This window comes from Ciconia boyciana, chromosome 18 (genome assembly GCF_034638445.1).
Source record: "Ciconia boyciana chromosome 18, ASM3463844v1, whole genome shotgun sequence".
Classification (NCBI taxonomy): Eukaryota; Metazoa; Chordata; class Aves; order Ciconiiformes; family Ciconiidae; genus Ciconia; species Ciconia boyciana.
In genome coordinates this window covers 9,818,010-9,837,537 of record NC_132951.1, presented here as the reverse complement: position 1 = coordinate 9,837,537, position 19,528 = coordinate 9,818,010, and positions in this window count along the sequence as shown.

Genomic DNA, 19,528 nt, shown 5'->3' with positions numbered 1-19,528 from the left:
ATTCTGCTGCCAGTTTTCCCTTTCTATTGGTGAATGCAAATACATATAACTTTCAAGCAAAATTCTGGCTCCAAGGAAAACGCAATGTAAAAAATTCTATTGACATGAGCGGAGCCAGGATTTCAAGTATTTTCACCTCATTTTCATTTATTAAACCCAGGTAGTATGTCAGGAGCTCCCTGAAGTCGGAGAAGCTGTGCTCATTTATGCTTGAGAGCAACCGATTCACATTTTCTGCTAGTTAAAACCCTCTATAAAGTTTATGTGGAGATATTTCCTTACAGTTTTTTTTCCCCTAGGCTGTCTCCTTCTCATGCCATTTCTTATCCAACACTTTATCACCAGTTTTTCTCTTTTGACTTTTTTCCCAGTAAGTTCAAAGCAGCCTTCATTCCAGTTACCGTTACTTTTGGCCTTGCAACACAAGGCTTTTTAGCCTTCATAATACAGTTGACATTTTTTGTCAATGAAAATAAGGATAGACTCAATGAATTAATGGAGCTTTAAAAAATGCTGTGACATAATTCCATATCTGAATACTTTTGGCATACATACCTTTATTTCAGGTGATTCTAGACTCTTAGATAACAAACAACTCATTCTCAGGATGTTATTATGCAATGGACTGATACGCTCCATGATGGCTTCCTCTTGAATTTTAATGATGTGCTATTTGTAAGTCTTTCAGTATCAGAGAATTCAGTGAGGGAGACTAGCATCACCTGGGAACAAGGCTGATACTAAATAAACAAGACATTAACAGGTCTCTGGCATCTAAGCTGTTATTCCCATTATGGAAGAGGATGATCTGTATTGACCAGATAGACATAGTAAAGTCTTTATTTAATACTAAATGGGAAAGATACATATAAGTTTGAAAACAACAACTGTTGGCTTTGGCAGACCTCTGTGGAATGTCATACCTGGAATCTGCATGTACAGAGTGAGACATTCAGCTATAAAATGGTTACGCCCATGTTCTTCAGGACAAAGCGCTGTAGGCTAATAGAAATGTCCTCTTTCCTCATCCTGGCCTACAAGCCACCATAAAAATTAAAAAGACTTTGATTTTTTAAGTCAAAACCCTCAAGATTCTCCTACTGTTGCCCACTTCAGAGAAGACAAACCATAAAAAGTAAAAACAATCTGGAAACTCTCTGCAGATTTACCTGCACGGCGCGGCACAGTGCAAACTACCGGCAATTGGGCTGTCTCTGATCAAGCTTGCTCAGAACCAGCAGCAGGCTTGGCCATGGCTTTCTTCCCAACGTATTCCTCAGTCCCATACAGCAACCCAGCTCCCAGTACCTGACCCACTCGGGTCAGTGCCACGTATGGTTCATTGTGTTGGTTGCCTTAATCACAATAATATCTCATAAATGATGACTTCATCACAAGTCTTGATGACCTTAATACAGTTAGTGGCCTTAACTGTATGCATGGGGAGTGCTGCTACAGAAAACTTGAGTATGTTAACTTAAAAACCTAGGCTAAAAGAATAGAGTTGAGCTCTCTCAGCACAAAAAGAGATTGTAGGGGGTTGACAGCTACCTGACAGGGATAAATTAATAAGACTTTGTATTCAAAAACACACAGGCACCTACATGAAGGTCCTGCGTGTCCATCCTTTGAAATCAGGTTCTGCACAGTTCTGGAAAAAAAAAAAAAAAAAAAGAAAAAAACCAAAGAAACCAAAACAAACCAGCTGCTTCTTTAAGCTGACCAAGTGGAAAAACTTCAACATTTGGCATATAGAAAGCATAAACCTAGCTGGATTCTTTCTGCACAAGAGAAAACTGGATGCATACTAAAGAGTCATGAGAACACCTACCCCGTCTGTGACCTGACTTGCTCTCTGCACACTACAGCATGTTTTGAAGTGCCATAAACATAAGAAATATCCGACAAAAAAGTCCTGTCTGTAAAATAATGCAAATCCTGGATGCTAGCTTAATTTAAAAGCGATATGTAAATTCTCAAGCATTTGCCGGAGAGCTATGACTCTATTTATTTAGTGTACTCTACTGGGAAATTCTGCAGATCTTGACAACATTTTTTTAATTAAAAAGTACTTTTTGGAAACTTCAACCTTGCACATCTCACCACAGCTGACTACGGTATGTGTATTCTCTCATATGAAAATAAGTATCTTTCCAGAATCCAAAATATTAACAACCTGAAATCAAGTTATATCAACAGTGAGCCTCATTCTGCTTGTTTGCTCTGGGGAGACATCAAAAGCTAATGAACTCAGCCTGGAGATTATGGACTTTCCTGTATCATACTCATAGCCATAGTATCCAAGCATATTAACCAACTTGACTAACATCTGTTGTGTAGTCTTCTCTCATCCTTTTGTCTCGTCCTTCCAAAGTCAATTTTCACAATTTTCAGAGAACAAAACCCAACTTGTAGTCCTTTTAAGTAGATTTTGCTTTAAATAACTGTTTTGTAAATGAAAGCACAATAACCGCAAACAGAACAGCAATGGCCAAAGCGCAGCTCCTCTTCTCTATCTTTTCCTGTTAAATATTTCCTTCCTATTCCAGTTCATGCATAGAGTAGCAAAACTTAAAACATTCTTCCTTTTCCATCCACAGCAGCCTATGGAGCTGTGCTGGGAACCAGAGCAGGGGACTGATCGTGTTGAATCAGTCTGCCTCGCAGCACGGGCATGATCACAGTTATTCTGAAACGTCCAGGGCGTGAAGGAGGAACAATAATTGATATTGCCACTGGCTTCTCTCTCTCTCTTTAAACTATTTTCTTGTTTGGGATCATGAGAAAGATCTTTTCGTAATATCCCATACAGAGAAACAGCCTTCTGGCTACAGCTTGCGATCAGTGTATGCTTGAAGCACAAAGTCATTGTCCTCGTGCTGTGCGAGTTTTGCACATTCAGAACTGCATGGATTTCACTTCAGCTGGCCACATGCCCAAGAAAACTATTCACTGCCAGCACAGGCAGATTTATATTTAAGGGTTGACTTTCTGCCTAAAAGACAAGGATTTTAAATCCTTCTGTTACTAGCTGTTTGTTAAAATATCTGTGATCTGAGGGCTTTAACAGGAGTTATATCTATGTATCTGAAGGAAGTGTTTGCATCAGTGGCTGCTGTAGGTCATGGGCTAAATTCATTCATGGAATAGCCTGACTGAATTCAAGTCATACCAGGAATAAGCTGTCTGGGTTTTGACTTTTGCTAGATGAATGAACAGATCAGAGGAATATGGATGTTAATGTAACATAAGCTTGGGTGTGACATTACATCCTGCCAGATCCCCTCTGATCACTCTAAATGTATCTCAGTACTTCAGGCTACACAGTAGCATGGATCTGTGCGGGTACCAGTAACAATTATCACCACAGGCCAGTTTGCAGCAGAATAATTACGATTATTGTCCATTTGTCCTCGTTTAGCACGAGCAACAAAGATTCTGGCAACAGAATTAGTGTGCATGGCTACATGCTCTGTCTAGGTCACAGCCCAGACATACCCAGTCTGCGGAGACCCCGAATGTTTCTCATATGCACGGTCAGACTGTAGCTAGCGGATCTGACGCTCATTGCGCCATGGGCTGCTGAGTGGGGATCTCTGCAGAGTCTGATTCACTGTCTGCAGGCAATCTGTGGTTGAGTAACTGAATCTTGCTGCCGCCTGCCTTTCTGGCTGAAGTTGGTCTGGGAGTCCTTGCAGCACATTCACATGTCCTTTAGGGAAGATCTTCTTTACTATTAAAATAAACAGATGTCTTGGTGGTTTCTGATATCATAAGTATTCTTTCCTGTGAACTAATACTACTATTATTAGTGGGTTCATATCTACGCAAAGAGTTCTTTTGTTCCCCTCTTCTTTTTTCATCCCACATACATGCTGGTTTTCTAGCATCTATTTTACATGTGCAAAGAACGTTGCTCTCCCTGTGGTTCTTGTCAATGCATTAGGCTGCTCCTAATGGGATTTCGGGGTCATCATGTGAGTCTGCAGTGCATCTACTTGGGGATATGCTAGTCATATGTCTATATTAAGAACTCTGTTGACAGCTATAGGCTGTTGGACATTCTGAGTGCATTTTTAGGCATGAACACATACCACCAATGTAAATATAAGGTTAGATTCCAAGTTGCCATGAAACAGAGGTATCAGAAACTGTTCCTTGCAGGCACTCCAGGCAAGAAACTTGCCGGTGGGCAGAGTCTTTCCTTCTGGGCAGTTGTTTAAATGGAGGAAAAAATTAGGAATGGGGTGAGAATGGAGAGACAAACTAGGAAGGGTGAGAATGGTCTGTGACCATGCTCTCCCTAAACTCACACAATCACAGCTGAAAATTGGATGAGGCTCTATTTTTTTTCTATGATTGGAATACTGTTTGAACAAGTCCTTCTAGGAAGTGCCATGGGATTGTGACACAGGGGCTGGACACATGGACAGAATCTTGTATATTGATTTGGGGTCCTGAAAACCTTGCTGTACTACCAGACTGTAGATTCAGGATACAGCCTGTATGAGTGTAAGCTCCTGGATTTTGGGCCTATCCTTCCTTGCTAAACAAATCATGGGCAGCTTGCTCATCCAGATGCCAAAGGGCACAGGCTGGCTACATTCACACAATACAGCTGGGTTTTCTGGTGTGTGTGTGTGTGACTCTTTAACACATAGTTATTAGTTTTTGCATGCTTTTTTTTTTTCATTTCAAGATGCTGGAAGTAGTGTGACAACTGTGTTGTAGCCCATCAAAATGGTGTTTTCATTGTATGAACAAAAAGATGCTGCATGCCTTGGGATGTGCCATGAATGCATACTGGGAATTCCTGAGGGTGCAAGGTCTCCTGGAGCAGCGTAAGGTAAGGAAACCAGCCTGGTGCAGTCTTGCCTAGATTACCTAATAAGCCCTGGAACTTGTTTTTCCCAGAACTGAGTCTGAGTGTTGCCCTGAAGACTGCTAGTTGGCACAGACCACGATTGTGCATGGGAGACAGCTAATGGTTGCATGGTATTGACTGCAACCCCCAGTGCTTGAGCCCCTGAACTTACCCTGTTCCACTTAGCAGTATAGCCACAACCTGAGAGACTACAGGGGAATTTCCTGAGGCTGGAGTTCCACTGTGCATTGGGATACACTTTAGGTTTATGAGCTAAAGACAAATGCTGACTATCTACATGGCACAGTGCAGTGGCATGCAAAGGTACTAGCCCTGAGCTTAGTTGCAAAGCTCGTATATCATTCCACTTGTGTTACTTTCCTTTCCTTCACCAGGGCTGACTGACACAGCTGTACTAAGCTGGCCAGTATGTTTTGTTTGGGAAGGATGCGTTGTATTGTATAGAAAAATCCACTCATTAGTCAGCACTGTGCTAAATTCTTTCTCTCTTCTGTACTTTCTGAAAACTTCTCTTGTGTACTTTGCTGTGACCTTTCTCTAGCAAGTCACCTTATTCCCATCTCTCTCCAGCCATATTTTTCCCTAGACTCTTCTGCTTTCCAGTACATGCTTCCAGTCACCATTTTCTCAAATTTGCCAGCCCTGATCTCTGCTCATAGCCAGCCCACCCACTTACAAATGCCTTTGGGAGTACCTGTTCCCCTCACTGAGTAGCTTCCTTGCAGGCAGACAGTCCTCTGGGGAGCATTAGTAAGCCTCTCAAAATGTTAGGAGGAATATCAAATTCTCATACTCTCTGTTATGAAATAGCCCCCTACTACAAGGAGAAATAAACACTTCTCTTACAGGCAATGTATTCATTATTTGTGCCTTCTAGGGGTTCCTTCTACTGATACCTGCCTCTGGGACACATAAATCATTAGTTTAACTTGATATGGGTATTTTCTAGTCTTCTTTTTTCAGGGAAGCGAACATGTTGGCATTTATCCAGTCAACCTCCCCTTAGCAGTACAGTTATTTTGTTACAGCTCTCTTGAATGCAGTATCTGTACATTTGTTCATATATTAGATTATGGTAATGTTAAAAATATTCCTTTAACCTTGTTTCAGTCAGGACTCAGAAAAATAGCCTGATTTATCTGCTTCATGGGTGGTACTTTAGGCAGTTAATTAACAAAAGCATAAACTACATTATTTACCTTGACTGTCTCTTGGTGTATGCCAATAACGTTTAATGTTTCAAATTGAAATTGGCCAGAAATGGAAGAATGTGCTCAGTGGCTTATTATCCTCTAACAGGACATTCCATCGGTTCACAAATTCATACTGCTCCTGATTCTCCACCTTCTTGCACTATTTTGAGCCAGAAAAGTAACCTGCTGTGGGTCACAGAACTGGAGAGGAACAGGCACCAGCAGTACCAAAAGCTTCTGCAGTGGTATCCCAGGTCAGTGCAGGTAGTCTGCATTTCCTGGGGCAGGGGAATGTTGCCAGGTTTGTACCTTAATAGAAAATCTTTTTCCAGTCCTAAACCTGACAATCCTGGACATGTGATCAAGACTACAGCTGATATGTTAAAACAAATAGTAAAGACACGGTACCAGCCTTGACAACTGTTATTCTCTGACCAGTTGGAAACAGGCAGAAATAGAGCATCTGTGATTTAGCAGAAGGAAACAAAACTGTGCCTGAGCTGCTACATGGCAGGAGCACACAGAGGGCACACTCCCTCCCAGAGTCCTAGAGGCAAGCAGCAGCAGCCCAAAAACATGAGATGTAATTCACTCAATGAAAATTGTGAAAGCAAATCAGGACTACATTTAGCAAAATTTCTCCCCACATTTTTGCTTTTATCAGCGTTAGGGAAAGCAGCAGCTCTGTAAATAGGCAGTACTTTTTCCTTACAGTGAAGTGCAACGTAAGTATTTGTGAGAGAGTCTTTCTTACATCGTCATAATGTGAAGTTGAGAACTACTGATGTAATGGGAACTGAACTGAACTGAACTGGAACTCTGATCTGTAAGTATCAAAGTTTCCTTTAAAATTCATCTTGTGAAAGAGTAGTCCCCTTGAGTCTCATCCAGATTTAACCCTTCAGAAAAAAGCTGGAGGATGCAGGTTTCTTTCTGTGTGACTTGACGCTATAAATCCAAGCTGCTAGGTGTCTACCTCTGTTTAGTCTCAGGGCGGGACTGCAGATTTGCCTGCCTTTAGAAATTTTCCTCAATCTTGTGCAGCTAAGGAGCCCTCATTCTTCTAACAAGTTTGCTTCCCATCTTTAGGAAAGGCAACTTTGCCAGCTTAGCTTTCAGAAGTTCCAGTGGTCAGTAATGATGTTTTAACGTGGATAATAAAAAGGTCAAACTCCATTTCTTTTAATCCCTAGGACTGCACTTCTTAGAAATGAGTAGGAGATATTCCATTTCACCAGAACAAATAAAACAGCTGAAGTGGATGGATGCTAGACTGCAACCCAAGAGCACAGTATCAAATTCCTTGTTCAGTCAGTGACTTCTTGTGCGACCCTGGCTAACAGCTTCAGAACAGGAATATCCTTTGTGATTATTCACCAAGTAGGTTAATACTTCTCTCACTGATAAAAGTGCTTTGGGAAGAGAAATGTGGTGGTTTAGGTGTAGGTGGACCATCTTTTTCTCCTGGAATCCAGCGGTGAAATAACTATTCTTCATTCAAAATAACCAGAAAAAGCAGTGAAGTTCATTGTGGAAAGGAAGAATTTTGTTTTGACAGGCAGTACGCCAGTCTGGTTAGAAAGACATAGCAATGATTGTATCTAGACAGTACAGTAAGCATGATTTGGTCCAGTTCTGAGGAACCTTCAAATAAACTTCCAGTTAGATTTGATATGTTGAGCATGGCCCCAAACCCAAGGCATCTGTACAACTGCTGACTTCATTATTTGGCATCCTCCTGGTGTCTGACTGCAGAGGCCAGTCCCCCAGAAGAAGTAAACTGGTGCCTTGGCTCATGCTCATTACCATCCACGAGACTGCTCTCTCTTTGTCTTAGCTATCACTTGCAACTATCTCAGTCTTGCAGTATGTTCAAAAGGAGGGGAGAATTAAAGGGAGACAGAGCAGGGGGAGGAAATCTGTTTCAATTTAGAAATCATCTGGGCACCACAAATTCTATCAGAAAAGATCCAAAATGAGATTCAGGAGAAGGGAGTCTTCACACTGAAATAAAGAGTTGAATATTCATTTGGAGCATGTCATTTTAATAGAAGAGGCTTTCAGATTGCTCTGCACTTAAAGCTTGCCAAGGCCATGGGTGAAAGGGCAGCTTGGGAAAAAGATTCTTTGAGTTTGCTTGCTAACAGCACTTCAGAAATAATGGGTTGTGAATGATGCATAAGGTTTGACAAAGCCTGTGGACCATCCGTCATCTGATATGTAGAGTCTTTACGTGCACAAGGTCAGGTTAACGTGGAGCCAAGATGAAATTGTAAAAGTGCTGAATGTGCCTTAGTGTCCCTAAAAAAACTATATGGGTTAACTAAATGCTCTTTTGAAGACACCTAAAAGTCTGACTGGAACTTGAGTCATAACAAAAGAACTGGCCTGTTGTACAAGTGCTTATAAACCATCACGTATTATCAGGTACTGCAGAATAAACTTTAATGGAGCTTGTGGACAAAAGTCAGCTTTGAAAGAGCAGAAAACCACCCTGCCCCCCAAATTTTTAAGGTTTAAGTGTAATACTTCACTGTGTTTTTTCCAATCCTCTTTTCTAGGCTTTCAAATATAAACCTAACATATCAAATGAATCCAGAACAGCACTTGACATTTTAAAAAGTTTACCGACCTAACATGCTGGGGTTTTTGCAGACTGCAAGTTCAAAAAATTAATACTAAAGTACATCTCATTTGTACTTTTCATTCTAATTTTCAATAGGAAGAGCGTGTAATTTATTTAATGTTTTGAACAAACAGTAAGGAGAGATCAGGGTATAAAGACAGGACACCATTTCCCATTCATTTCTGGAAAACAGAGAAATAATCAGACATGTCTTCTCTGGCAGAAAAGCTCACTGAAGAAATTTAAAATTGCATACTGCAGTTTACTTGCCTTCAGTAACACTGAGGCAACTGTCCACACACGGTTCTGAACAAGATTGCTGAAGTGATCTCACCTAAAAATAACTTATTTTTGTTTAAGGATTTTTTTAGCCAGGTCAGTGTGTGGCTTCATAAGTTGTTGTACAGACACAAAGGGAATGGGAGGGGGGCAGCAGCAGTGAGCAGGCTGGGTACACACGAGACCTTCCTAAACTGTCCAGAAAAAACACATCATCAGGCAACAGTGTAACCTTATAATTCTTAGGCAACTCTGAGCAAGTGATTTCTCAGAAACTTGTTGTAACACAGTGGACTATGTCTTGTGTTTGCAATGGTGACATCTTAATTTTCCTTATCCAGGAAAGTTCTACCTTTAATAGTGACATAGGTTGCAGGGCTATGTTCAGGTAGATCTCCAGAGTAAAAACTAAGGATGAGATTATGATTTCTTTATACATGTTCAGTAGTACTTGATTAACCATTAAACCATCCCCTTGAAAACAAGAAATATATTCATGGAGTGCTACAGCAGTAAGGAAAAGTATCAGGTTGTCCCAGAGGGTGGAGGATCACTAGGAACAGTCTGAGCCAACATCTTCAGATCATCTGCTTTGTGAGACCTGGTTACAAATGTTCTGTCTTTGTGGTCCTTCTGTTTTGTTTTAGGAATCAGCTTTAAAATATCTAAATGCTCATTTTGGAGTTTTTAAGAATACAAAGTGTTAATGAAGTATTTTGCTTCGGAGGGAAATCCATGAGTGAATTACAGCACGGTAACATCCTAGATGAAAGTTATCTGGGAGAACAGAAAAACATACTGGGAATACTCACTGGTTAAGAATGCTGCTGCTGTCATCTCACATAATTTGTTAATGTTTGGTGTCCTCAAAAAAGCATAAGAGAATTAGGCCCCTAAATTCCATGAGGATTCACTGGGACTTGGTTACACTACTTCCATGGACTGTTTTGTAAACAAAACCCTTTACAGTCACCTTTGCTCTTCAGCACATATGCATGGTCTTCTCTTATCGCTGCTGAGGAAACATGATCTTGTACAGATGTGGATACTTGACTTCTGCTCTAGCATAGCGTGAAAGCTTGTTGTTCTGCATTTAGTATATGAATGGCATAGTAACATGTTATCAATATACTAACCCCACAAGACTTGTAAGTTATTTCTCACACAAGCTGAGAAAAGCTACACTGTGGTGCTCCTTTCACATCATTACTGAACCTCACTTTCTTCCACTGCCCTGCACTACAGTGATGCTGTAGCAAAAGCAGGCAGGCTGCCTCAGAGTCACTGACCATGGGAAACTATTGCTTATGAGGCAGAGTAACTTGGCAATGCTACAGCTGATACTCAGCAGTCTCCATGACCTGTCCTATTCTTGATCTAAGACATCTAAAAGCCTGGGCCTGAGTTGCCTCAAAGGCTGCAGGCAGCCCAGCAGCCTGCAGCTGTGCTCTACTGACTAGCTCTGACTTGAGCCCTCAAGCCCAGGGAGCAAAGTATGGTAGTGGCAGGCCACCAGCACTGAGGCTATTCCCTGCAGAGATCAGTTAGTGTCTACTTTTGGCCCCTTTTAGCTCTCAATGCAAGATCCACCCACCAGTTTGAAAAGGTCTTTCCTGAGTAATATCCCCTCCACAAGCACTTTAGACTACCACAGCAAAGAAAAAGAAAAAAAGCAGAGAAATAAAGAGGAAGAAAGATGCATGTGAATTGTGAGGGTGTGAGAGCCCTGAGGGCACTAATAGCCTTAGCAGCCCTGACCAGCCTCACCTGAGGTCTCCACCCTGCCCATGGGCTCAGGAGGTCATTTAAGCTCAGTCCTGGGACTTTGCTCCTAGCTCAAGCTATGCTGCAGGATTGCTGGTCTCTAGCTCAGCCACAGCCATGCTGAGCCATGGCCCTCATTGACCTGCACCCTGACACGTGAATTAACTTCCTGGCTTGGACTCAAATGTCTGTCATCACTATGAACCTGTTTGTGGTCACTGGACTGTGTATGACCCTGTTCACCATCACTGAACCTAATCCTTAATTGCTGACTTGTACCTTCTCGTGGCTTGGTCTTGAACCTGATTCGTCACTATGAACTTGTATAGTGATTGGGACTCTTAACTGAACCTGGCCACCACCCCCTGTCCTGTCTTGCTCACCTTGCTCAGGGGCTGGTGAGGCTCCCCATCCCTTTGGAAGCAGCTAACACTACTGTGCCTGACGGAGGAGACCATGAAAGGATTAGGGTATCTATGCCAGCACGCCCGTGAGCTCGTTGGACATGAACTTATGAAAGTCTCTGTTATGCGTTCGCTTGCGGTAGCAGGGAACCAGCCTTGATGACCCAGGTGATTCCTGCCAGTTGCGTGCTGCTAAAATGCATGTGAACAGGATGCAGATGTATTGAAGGTAAATTCTGAATGACCTAGAATATCCTAAAGAAATGCCCAGTGAAATGAGGGGACTAACTATATTGCACTTACCACTGGAAGTACACCTTTAAAAGTGTGTGTTTGATAAATCCTTCTTGTGAGATTATGGGGTATTTGGGAATAACTCTTCTGGTTTGCTTAGGAAGCTAAAACTCTGGAGAGCAGATTGGCGGGAGCTGTTTTTACTGTTAGCCTTATTCAGGTTTCTAAGCTGATTAAATGAGGCTTTGGCTAATGTGTGTCATGTCTCAACACTGTGAGGATGAAGTGTTTCATGAGTTTCAGGAGCCAGAGCAGACTTTTAGTTACATCATAAGAACTCTGGTTACAATTTAAAGGCAGTTTACCTCTGCTTCTCGCTAGTTGTTTCTGCCAGCTGTGTCCTCTAAAGTAATTTCTGTTGGTAGGTACCATGACCCAAGTTCCAGAGGGGATTGGGGAATGCAGAATTAAGTGGTGCTATTCTGTATATACACTGCATGGAAAGACTTTGATGCTCCGGAATTGAGAAGGGGAAAAAAAAGCTCTGAGCAGGGGGCTATCACCTCCAATAAGTCAGGAAACACTGGGGACAGGCTGTGTTTTACATCTCATCCACTTCAATGTCTTGAAAAAGGGTCTTTTCCAGTGAACGTGAGCTGTTATTCTTTTTTTCTTGTTCTATTCTTAAATGAAAGTGTCCTCAGACTAGACAGTGCAATCAAGATCTGATTTCCTTCTCTAGCCACAAGGCAACAGCTCATCCTCACCCCCTCATTTGTGTAATCGAAGAACTGTAAACGTTGTCTGCAAAGTGGAACAGCTTCAAGCAGAAGCAAAGTAAAAATTCCTTGCCTCTCCACTGTGGAGTAGTCTCCTGTTTCAGGCACTGTCCTAAGGACTGAGAGCTCTGATGTTCAGACCACTAAAAATTAAATTTGTGAACAGAAGTGAGATTAAAGTCACTAAGTTTTCTCCTTTCAGTACAGAATAGATCAAGTCTTCATTATTTAGCTTGCAGGAAGGAATAAGACAAACAATAGATTAGAAACTAAAAAACCATGATGTGTCGTCTTTCCTCACAAAAGAATAATTATTTTAGATAAGGCATTTGGCAGAAAGACCATGCATGGTATAATCTAGGAAGCATGTCATTATTTAGCCTCTGTTATCTCGCAAATACTGTTTAAAAATTCCAGCTTCCTAGTAAATTAGGAATAAAGACTAGTTAGCCCAGTGCTGAAGGTCACTTTGTGGTACACAGTTGGCCTGTGTGAGAGTCACAGGATTTTCTGTGAAAGAAATCAATTTCTGCTAAAAAGATTTTTATACAGAACGGATTGTTTTTGCCAAACTGGATTGGTTTTCAAAATCATAACCACAATAAAAAGAAAAATCCTGGAATTACGAGCCTACACCCATTTCTGTATGAATATTTTGCACATACTTAATGTGGACACGTATCTACTTAGAAAATGGAATGAAACTAACAGCTCATTTCAAATAGGCCACCAAAGAATTGTTGGCTCACTTTAATGTTCATATGTTGTTTGCCTGCAACAAATTTGCTAAGAACATGCCTCATTTTGTTAATACTTCTGTTTTAATGTGTGTACAGAGCTCTCTAGCTGGACAGGAAGATTCTTATAAGGCCAAATTAAGATATTCCTCTTTTTCGTGAGAAAGTTGGGGTCTGATTTTTCTGCATATTAATTAGTTGCAGTGAAAAGAGGCTTTCAGACCCCTCTGATCCAGTAGTATATCACATGCCCTTTGTATCTGCCTTGTGACAGGAAAGGCAAATTCAAAACTCACTACTTTTTTTTGAGGTCTGATTCTCTGCTTAAACTGGCTTAAGTTAGTGATTTCACTAGGATTATTCCTGATTTACACTGCTATTTTTGAGGGGAGAATCAAGATGGTTGATATTTAGCTAGATAAATAGAGACACATGGAGGGAGGAGAGAGGCATGAATATACACTTACAGAAATGTGGAAGCCAATACTTTATTATACACTTGTGAACAGACCACATAGCACTTACCTCACCTGTTAGTGCATCGAAACTCCTATCAGTCAGAACAAATAACCCTAAAATGAGATTATAATACTTTCCTATTTTTGAAATCCTTCTTCTAAGAAATGCAAAGCTGAAGGAATTCTTTGCTAGAGGACTCATAATCCCTAGAGTGGTTTGTATTGTGTGTATTTCCCCAAAATCATTTTCATATGAGTATTGGAATGCTCTGCAAAACCCCTCTATTTGCCTTTGGGGATGTTCCAAAACTCTTCCAGAAAGTCTAAAGTTTCAGGGGGTTTCTGGGATTATTTGACTTCAACTGGAACGTGCCTCACTTTACTCCAGACAGAAGAGAAATAAAGTCAGCATGTTTCTCTGGAAGCTGAGCTTGTGTATATAAACACAGCACTTCCACTGGTAACTTTTTGTTGTAGAAGACTGTAAGCATGTGTTTGTGCACAGGAGAGGCCCCTTTGTCACTCAGGTTAGCAGATCTTTATTGTGATATGGAAAAATTAATAAAGCACAAGGAAACAAGTTTATAGAGTAAAGAACTTTTTGCCTAAAGGGAGGCAGTTCACTGGCCAGTTGTTTTCCTGCAAACAAGTATGTCCTTGTCAGAGTTGGGTTACAAAATGGAAAAAAGTGGAAAAGGGAAAAATGTGTGGGAGGACGAGCAATAGAAAATTTTCAAAGATCATGAAGTCTAGGACGATGTATGTGTCAGTTGTGGGAAACATGTCCTTGACTGCCAAGAGCCAGCTGGGAAACAGACTTCCATGGGAGATGACGTGAATCCAGCATCTTTAAGCAATATGACAAAACCATTGTTTTACAAAACTCTTCCTCTATAACAAGATGACATTAGCAATGAGGTCTAATCAATGAGCAGGAAGAAGGGGATGTCTTTTCATGTAAAACTGAATGTTCTAGAGGAAAAGTTTTCCTCTGAGGAAGATGCATCAGCAAGGGATGTAAATATCTAAAGAGGTTTTGTTTCCCTCTGAGGAAGATGCATCAGCAAGGGATGTAAATATCTAAAGAGGTTTTGTTTCCCTCTGAGGAAGATGCATCAGCAAGGGATGTAAATATCTAAAGAGGTTTTTTTCAGCTGTAACCTGCCAAAATATTAATTAAATATTCAGCCAGAAGTTCTTAATATCTTTCATTTCAAAATGAATACTCTTCAAGATGAAAACAGCTGAAATTCTTTTTAGAAGTATCTTATTTCTCAATTGAAAAATTGTAATCAACCCTACATACAAAAACGGCACTCATACTTGTCCACTGCACCAAGAACTGAAACTCATTAAGCAGACATTAAAACTTAGTAAGTGATCAACACAAGCAGAGAAATACCAAAGTTAACTATTAGCTCCGCAGTGCAAATGCATGTGGCCTTATCTAATGCACTAGAGAGCTCTCTAATGCTATGCAGATTGCTTGAAGGGCGCAGTGGGAAGCATCTTAAAAATCCTTAAACAGAGGAGTAGCTAGGACAAATTATAAAAGCTTAATAAAAAGTCTTTTTGGTCATGTATTAAAAAATGGCAGCTGAAACCTTCTGAAAGGGATGGAAGTCTCTCTTTAAAATCTTGCTACTGCAGGATTCCCTGGTCTCATGAAAAATGGGGAAAGCAAATACAGATAGGAAGAAAAAATATCTCCTCTTTCTTTAGCAATGGATTGTGTTACAAGACAAATTTTGGCATCCTATTTGTATTTCACCTGAATGGATGAAGTTTTCAGCTCTTATCCCAAAATACATGTGAAAGGGTTTCAAAGCTTCAGTACATCTATCTGAGCCGTATCTACTCTTTTTTCTTTTACCATACAATAAACTACCCAGTAAGCTTCTGTCTTTCTAGCTTTGGTGGCTAGGAAGGTCACTGAAAAGGTATCTATTGCAATTTTGCAGTCATCTGGAAATCTAAGCATGTCAAATTTTCTAGGTGCTTGTAGCAATTGCTTGGCATGCATACAGTAACTGAGCAAATCAAGTGTCTGTTTTCCCCTCCCAGAATAATATATGGGGGGCTTACAGATACAGTAAGACTTAAAGGATTTTAGGATTACCTTTGTGTTGTACCACATTCTTCTGGTGTTCACCTATATTGGGGGTTTAGGTACCACAAACTGTGTCATACATTCTTTAAGATTCTTTTAAATATAACAAACTTTGAAAAAGCTGTGATGCCAGAAAGCAGTAAACTCAAACCGGTTCCTAACAGGATAGCCGTTCATTTGTCAGCCTGATTGTTAACAGGCAGTGATGAATTAAATACAGGCTGGGGGATGATGTGATCGAGAGCAGCCCTGCTGAAAAGGACTTGAAGGTACTGATAGACAAAAAGCTGGACATGAGCTGACAATGTGCGCTCGCAGCCCAGAAGGCCAACCGTATCCTGGGCTGCATCAAAAGCAGCGTGGCCAGCAGGTGCAGGGAGGTGATTCTGCCCCTCTGCTCTGCTCTGGTGAGAGCCCACCTGGAGTACTGCGTCCAGCTCTGGAGCCCTCAGCACAAGAAGGACATGGAACTGTTGGAGTGGGTCCAGAGGAGGCCACGAAAATGATCTGAGGGCTGGAGCACCTCTGCTACGAGGACAGGCTGAGAGAGTTGGGGCTGTTCAGCCTGGAGAAGAGAAGTCTGCGGGGAGACCTTATAGCAGCCTGCCAGTACTTAAAGGGGGCCTATAGGAAAGACGGGGACAGACTTTTTAGCAAGGCCTGTTGTGACAGGACAAGGAGCAATGGTTTTAAACTAAGGGAGGGCAGATTTAGACTGGATTTAAGAAAGAAATTTTTTACAATGAGGGTGGTGAGGCACTGGCACAGGTTGCTCAGAGAGGTTGTGGAGGCCCCATCCCTGGAAACATTCAAGGTCAGGTTGGATGAGGCTCTGAGCAACCTGATTGAGTTAAAGATGTCCCTGCTCTTGCAGGGGGGTTGGACTAGATGACCTGTAAAGGTCCCTTCCAATCCAAAGCATTCTATGATTCTATGAACTACTATCAAAGTGTAACACTTTGATTATTCATTTCAAGAGGACTAAGGGGACCTTGATCTTTTGGCATTTTGCAGATTACATACCAAATGGCTGATATGAGGAAGGGCTTTGATATCATCCAAAGTCAATGCCAATTGCTTAATGCACAGCTGTAGCTGAGCTGTATGTCAGTTCACAAAGCCAGTATGGAAGACTTCACTACAAATTCATATACTTTTTGAGAACATATAGACATATGAAAGATGTCTTTGAAGGAAAACCTGAAATAGGATTAAGAAGGACTCGTTTGGAAATATTCCACTGTATTATGGGTCCTGATCAGCAGACCCCTTGATTCCACACTTGCAAGGACGATGTTTTCTGGTCTGGATGATTTAGATAAACCAGGAATAGCCCAGCCTGCAGAAAAGGCTAAGGGATAGATAACTACTAAGAGCCAAATGTTAATTTTGTCAGCAGTAGCACTCCCAGTGACATTAATGGTAACTGCATACTGCAATAGGGACAGAGAGAGTCTGCTTTCTACAGAAACCTTCAGCTGCAGCCTGTGAGAATTTCACCAGCCCTGAAATTTTTCTTGAAACAAGGGGAGTGGGATGTAGCTTGTTGCATGTTCTTGTTAGACATACTGGTCTTCTCGAGATGAAACTAAAGATACAAGGAAAACAAATCCAAGGAACTTTTGTTTGTCTTACTGAATCAATTGCATAAAGTCTGGCACAGGTAACCATTTATTATAGGTTATTTTGCCAAGTTTAAAATCCTCTTCCTAGATGCACCATGTTTCCAGTGCCTTTCAGAGGGGATTCCTTCCTGACAACCTTTTTTATAATATTTACTCAGGGGAGGCAGTGTGTTTTCCACAGAGTGATCCAAATTCACTGCTTGCATAAATCCACGGAAGTCAGTGAAATTATGTTGCCAACAAAGAAAACGGTCTTTTCATTCTTCGCAAGACTGAGAGAAAATTGCATACAAGTAGGAGAGTGTATGAGAAAGATCACGATGTGACTACTAAAGATAGAGTCCACTTGACAGACTTGCCCATTTTTTGACTTCCTAAGTTTCTTTGTTAGCACCATCTACCATATTAGTAATCATGTTGTCTTTCTACATCTCCATTTGCTCCTTATTAGTTAAAATTTATTTTGTGCTATATCTCTTTGAAGGGTGGAAAGATGAGTTTTTCATACATGTGGCTATCCTTATGATTGTTCTATTCAAAGTTCAGGATTTGGAGTAATTTAAGACATGCATAAGGCCTGCAGAGGTTCTGCAAATGTGTCTGAGGGGAGAAATATGGCAGCTAAGCTGGCTGGCTTTTCTTAAAGTACTTCCAAAACAGTATTGGATATGTCTGAAATTCTTCACTCTTTCAAACTAAAAATGGGTAGCCTCTGGAACCAGTTAGTAGGAGACCACATTGGCAACCACTGTGAAGATCTGATTCCTACGGTAGTGAAGTTGCAGCTCTTTTTGAAGGTCAGTTTTTTAAATTACCAGTAACAGATAATCAAGAAGATGATGCAGACCCTGGTTAAAGTGGCACCTTTACTTACCTTCCCAGATCCATCTTCTGAACCAAGACTTCGCACTGTCATCTATCAGTCGCCTTTACCTCAAATATTTGTTGGCTTCTGAATCATAGCTGTTCACAGAAAACCCAGGTTAATTTAGCCATTCAGACAACCTTCTGACTTTTTTTGTTTGGTTTTTTTTTTCCTTTTGTGCCCATTACTACAGCATTTTAGTACATTTACAAAACTCTCTTATATTCATTTCCATTATGCTTGGATACAATATGGAAATAGGGACCCAGGATGTAAGTAACCTCTAACTTTTGGGTGCTCATTGAGAGATCCCCAATGGCTGATTTTTTTCAGAGCACTTAGCAGTATAGACCACTTTATTTGTTCCCAGCTCCCACTGAGTTCAGCTGCAGCTGTGAGTACTTAGTGCTTCCACACATCAGGCTCCTGGGGCCCAGGTCAAACAAGGAACACACAATAAGTGGCTACCTAGCTGAAATGACTTAGCTTAGTGTGGTGGGGTACTTGGTGGTAGAAACTGATATCCAGTCTAAGTCTGTATCCAATTGCCAGAGCTATGAGATCATCTTTTCTTTTCCAGCACATTCCTCCTCATGTAGCATGTGAATCTTCCTAGAAATGAAATAGGAGTCTTAAAGTTTCTATAGTTATACAGCACTAATTCACTGCAGGACATGCCTGCTTTTTTTTTTAACCCAAATGAAGTAATTTGGAGTAAGGAGGGATAGTGTGGGGTCATGGCAGAGCTAGAAGGAAGTCAGCAGCTTTGAAGGAGGTAACCTGGTTAAGCATAGGAATCAGAGAGATGCATCTTTTTGGTAGGAGTTGCTGAGAGGAAGGGAAGAAAGATGTCTGAAACTTGTATCTGCCTCCTTAATGTTGGTTTTCTTCCAGCATGTCTTTGTTAGAAATATATTACTACTTCCTAATCTGTCTGCTTCCTGAGGGATGGAAACCCAAACGGGATATGGAGTGGTCACCTCTGATATTGGTACACAAGGAGGTCTGTTATGGCTCCTGCTGTCCTGCTCCACGTTTGCCCTGGACTCAAGACATCCCTGGCATCTTTGTCTTGTGGCTACTGTTCTGCAGACTGTATGCTTTTCCCCCCATGCTCCTTGAAAAAGCTTCAGGAGACCCCCGTTTACAGTCTTTCCTCACTAGGAGCAATGAGAAAGCTTCCTTTATTTGGGCAGGGTTCATCAATGCTTAGAGATGCAGGCCTCTGGAGACATTTACTAGACCTTTAATCATCTTACCAGAGAGACAGAAAAGCAAAGGCCAGTGTATATCAGCTTTTGCAATTCTGTTTTCTTGGCTATGTGTACAGCTGGTTCCTACCACCAAATGCCTTAACGAGAGATGGAAATGTTTCACTGAGGACAGTGAAGCCTTCACATGGCACTGAGAAAATTCACAATGACACCCAGTGGTTGAAGTCTAGAACCTTTCTCAGGGGAGGTGTTTTGGTCATTCCTTCTGTAGTAGTTTTAAGAAGATCTTGCTCTAGAAAGGATGGCTAGATACACAGACAGTCAGCCAGAGGACTGGTAAAGGGAAGAGAAGCAA